Raw genomic sequence first — 5,465 nt, forward strand, 5'->3', positions numbered from 1 at the left:
GAGCCAACTGTGTGGCTATGGGCTTTGATGACTCTTTGTATAAACAATATTTTGTTTAATATTATTTACACTTTTATTAATGGCAATGACTTTATATTACTTCATATTGTTATATTGTGATATACTATTGTTGTTTTGATAAAGACCTTGAATATACCATAGTGTATGTAAGATGTGGTAGAACATGGGGATGTCTATCATGAAATACATCTTATAGTCACTGTATATTCTAAAACCGTTCCTAGTCGATTGAGCCGTCCGATAATAAGGATAAGGATCGCTCGAGTTTGAGACTAGCATTTGCGATGCGGAGTACCACGTTTCATTGGTAGGGAACATGGAGATGTTCGAAGCATGCAAATGGATATTCATAGGATGAATAATCGAACTACCCTATCCGGACTTTCCAAGTGGTTATCACTTATCGAGTGGATGAAGTCCGCGGTTTTGGTTGTACACCATTAGTCCTTACGACTTGAAACATCATGGAGACTCTATATGCTAGTACTGTGCTTTGACTCGTTTACCGACTCTGAGGGGGTCATCAGGTGTCGAGATTGGGTACAGTTACAACACATATAGGAGTCGATGCATTGTTGTCAAGGATTCACCACATACTTGCGAGTGTGGATATCCTATGCGATCTGAGGAGATATTAGTGTGACAAATCTCTGGCCAGAGTACTTGATGTGATTTAAGAAATGGTTTCTTAGTAGCACATGCGATGTCACTAATTTGATCTTCAAGATGTATTGCATAGTTATCGAATCTTGAGCGACTCTCGATATACCAATGGTTGTTGATTCGATCGGGATATATGGATGAAGGGACCGTACTGTACGCTAACCAAAATCTACTGGTTCTTGTAGGCACTATCAGTGATACCTAGGGAATCATGGGGCGATGTTGCTAGGCGCTTTACCATGATTCGTTGGGCAAGTCGGAAAGTGTTGTTCCGAGTCACAAGGAGTTGTGAGCCCACGGCTAGCTGTATCCCTGAACCATTGAGGGTCACACAGTGTAATGGAGTTTTAATCCCCGTTGAGATAGTTAAATTTAAAGAGTTAAATTTAATGAACTAAGGAGTTGGACTTCTTAAATAAGAGTAAGGGAGTAGGATTTCCTAAAATGACATAGGGATGGACATTTTTGGAAACCACTGAATTCGGATTCAGGAAAATTTATTTTGACTTTAAAATGTGCAGAAATGGTTTCTGTGCACATTGGTGAAATCGGTTCATCAATCGGAGTCACGATGAATTTTATATTAATTTCTGAACGTGCGGGCTTTGCTTGTCGGGCCCTAACTTATGATTAATGGGCCCTAAGGTGTTAGTGGCCTGCATTATAAATAAGTTATTGCAGTACAGAAATTAGACACAACAGGTCATAATTTTTGAGACAGGATTTTCGAAACCCTAGCCTCCTCTCAAAAGAAATCGGCCGAACCCTCCCCCTCTGCCCGAGAAATTCCGGTCTGTGATTTTTTAATTGCAGTCAGGAATAACGAATCAGATTCGTTTAATCTCTTCGCAGAAAACTTCTGATAGATTTTCTAGTGCAATCTATCAGAGGGATTTAAACCCCATTCGTGGACCTGATTGAAGGAGTTCATCAGTTCCTGGGAGATACAAGAAGCGCAGAGAAATCTGTGTGGTGTCCATTAATCTCGCTTCGAGATTGAAGGTAAAATTTAATTAATTGTTATTTGAATTTTACACACACAATAATTTAGTCGTTGAATGGTTGATACCCACACCATGGAATTGTTCCATGATAAAATTTTTAAACTTCCGCTGCACCGGGTATCAATCGTGATTGATCTGAGAGCCCTGTTTTCCAACACGGGTAGCCTTGATCCTTCGCCTAATCAACTCTATAGTGCCAGTCATCTGCTGGACTAACTCCGGACCTTCAACTTGATGCTCGCCAACCTCATACCAAAACAAAAGTGTACGACAACGGCGTTCGTACAGAGCCTCGAATGGTGCCATGCTGATACTGCGATTGTAACTGTTATTTTATGCAAACTCTACCAACGCCAGATGGTCATGCCAAGATGGACCAAAATCCATCACCGTATCTCTAAGAATATCCTAAATAGTATGAATAGTCCTCTCAGCCTATCCATCGGTCTCCGGATGATATGCGGTACTCAAGCTCAGAATAGTACCAAGAGCACGCTGGAAGCTACACCAAAACCTAGAGGTAAACCTCGGATCTCTGTCGCTAACAATACTCATGGGAATCCTATGCAAGCGAAAAATATCTTGCAAATATAGACGTGTCATCCGATAAAAAGTGAAATCCCGATTATACGAAAAAAATGCACGAATTTTAAAAATCGATCCACTACAACCCAAATTGCATCACAGTTCCTGGAAGACAACAAAAAGTGGGTGAAAAAATTCATCGTCACATGTTCCAACTTCCACTAAGAGACTCTAAACTCTAAAGAAAACCACCGGGTCGTCGCAATTCTGCCTTGACCTACTGACACACAAGGCGTCGAGACACGAACTGATACACACTGCGCTTCATTTCTTTTCAACAAAATCTCGACTGTAGATCCTTATACATCTTCATACTACCTGCGTGAATAGAGAATCTACTACAATGAGCCTGTGACTAGATCTCATCCCTCAATATGGAATCATCAGGAACTACCACACGACCCGAAAGACACAACAAGCCATAAGCCTGGAGATGGAAACAAGAAGTATTCACATCCTGAGCCAAACGTGCTAACTTATGAGTCTTCGGATCGAGAATATGTGCCTCTTTAATGCGAGTATACAAATTTGGTTCAGAAAGCATAGAAGAAACGTGAATCCCCTATTGATCCTTCTTGTGACAAAAAGTGAACCCCAAGGAACAACACTCCTCTACCAATCATGAAACTGAGCTGGTACGAAGGGAACCCACATACGCTTTGCGACTAAGCACATGAGAAATCGGGTTCGAAGAGCCTGGATGGTACTTGATTTCACAATCATAGTCCTTCAACAGATCCATCCAGTGACACTGACATATTTTCAACTCAGCCTGAGTGAACAGATACTTCAAACTCTTATGATCCATGAATATTTCAAACCTCTCACTGTACAAATACAATGGCTGCAAGCTTCAAATCATGTACGGGATAATTCTACTCATGAGTCTTCAGCTGCCTGGAGGCATAGGAAATCACATGCCCATTCCGATTCAACACACACCCCAAACCTTGGAGAGAAGCATTGGTGTAGACTACGAAATCACCAGATCCAGACGGCAATGCTAGCATTGGAACTGTCGTCAAACGACGTCGCACTCGCGGAAACTCTCTTCTCACTCTGCAGACCAAACGAAAGAAATGTCATTCTTCGTCATTGTGTCAAATCCTGGCTATCTGAGAGAAATTCTTCTCAAATCATCGATAGTATCCTACCAACCCCAGGAAACTATGGATCTGCGAAGATGTTGTCGGACGCGACCAATTCAGAATAGCCTTTTTCATGCTAGAATCAAATGCCACACCATCTCGAGAAATCACATGACCAATAAAGACAACTCGGTCAATCAAAAAATCTCACTTACTGAGATTAGTGTACAACTGTCTCTCTCTCAATATCTGCAAAACAATACTGAGATGATAAGCATGATCATCATGCTATGAGAATACACCAAAATATTATCGATGAACACTACCACGAACTTATCGAAGAAATCATGGAAAACCCTATTCATCAAGTCCATGAAATCAGCAGGAGCATTCGTCAACCCAAATGGAATCACTAAGAACTCATAGTATCCATACCGTGTGCGAAATGCTGTCTTAGAGATTTCATCATCTCTAACTCTCAACTGATGATATCCTAATCGCAGATCAATCTTAGAATAAACATAAGTCCCCTGAAGCTGATCAAACATATCATTTATCCGCAGAAGAGGATACTTATTCTTGACAGTCACCTGGTTCAGTTGCTTCTAGTCTATGCGAAGATGCATCGAACCATCCTTCTTCTTGAAAAACAACATTGGGGCTTCCTAAGGTGAAACACTAGGTCGAATGTAACCCTTATCAAGAAGATCCTGCAACTGCTTCTGCAACTCTCTCATCTCTGATTGAGCCAGACGATAAGGTTCTCTAGAAATAGGCGCTGTCTTTGGCAACAACTCAATGCCAAACTCTACATCACAAATAGGAGGCAATCTGGGAATCTCGTCAGGAAACACATCCTGAAACTCTCGAACTATTGGTATCTCCTGAATATCTAAACCCTCTAAGGATGTATCAATCGCGTAGATAAGGTAGCCTTTCCCGCCAGACTCTAAAATCACGACAAGCTTTCAGAGCAAAAACCACTGGCATCGGGGATCGCGCTCCCTCACCATAGAAATACCACGCATCCTAATACTCAGTGTGAAACTGGACAAACCTCAAGTAGCAATCCACTACTGCTCTATAGGTAGTCAACATGTCAATCCCAATAATACAATCGAAATCATCCATCGCTAAGATCATCATGTTAGCACTCAACTGATGACCCTCAAATTCCAAAATACAACCTTCCACTAGACGCTTAGCCAATATTTCCTGACCCATCGGAGTCAAAACATCTAACAACACATCTAAGAGAACATACGGAAGTCTAAATCTCTTAACATATAGAGCTGATATGAAAGAATAAGATGAACCACTATCGATCAAAATGCATGCAAGAAAACCGCCCAAACTAAAGTTACCTGCAATCATGCGCTCGCTATCAGCCTAAGCCTGCTCCTGGTTCAGCGCAAAGACTTGCCCCTGAAGACGAGGGTGCAAAGTAGAATGACCATGAGAATAATTTTGAGGACGTTGCTGCTACGACTTCTGATGCTTCTAGATGGTAGCCTGAGAGCCTCCCTCGCTACCACAACCACTCGTTGCTCCCATATGGTCAGTACATTCCTTCATCAAATGACCCATCTCACCATAGAGAAAACAAGCATCGGATCGACAACGACACTGTCCTGGATGGTGTCTCAACCTGTACTTCTCACAACGACTATCCTTCTGACGGCCAAAGCAGTACACACCATTGGATCTTGAAGAAGAAGAAGGGGAAGTGGCAAGGTGCTTCTTAAAAGACTAGGCTCGCAGACCCAAAGAAGTCGAAGGTCGAGAAGTATACAACTCCCTTCCTCATCTCAAACTAATCTCTGTCTGGCGACAATGGTTCACCAAGCCCTCATACGAAGTAGGATCGCCACAAATAGTCACCCTGTCAAAGATCTCTTGATTTAGGCCCTGGAGAAAATGGTCGTACTTTGGCTCGGAACTGGAACCAACATGAGGAACATAAGGAAGTAGTTAAATGAACTTCTGTTGGTACTTATCAATGGACATCATCCCCCACTTTAGATTAACAAGCTCTATCGCCTTTGCTTGACAAAGTGCTGGAGAAAAATACAACTGACGGAACAACCTGCAGAAATAGGCCCAC

Source organism: Henckelia pumila, chromosome 4 (genome assembly GCF_033568475.1).
Source record: "Henckelia pumila isolate YLH828 chromosome 4, ASM3356847v2, whole genome shotgun sequence".
Taxonomy (NCBI): domain Eukaryota; kingdom Viridiplantae; phylum Streptophyta; class Magnoliopsida; order Lamiales; family Gesneriaceae; genus Henckelia; species Henckelia pumila.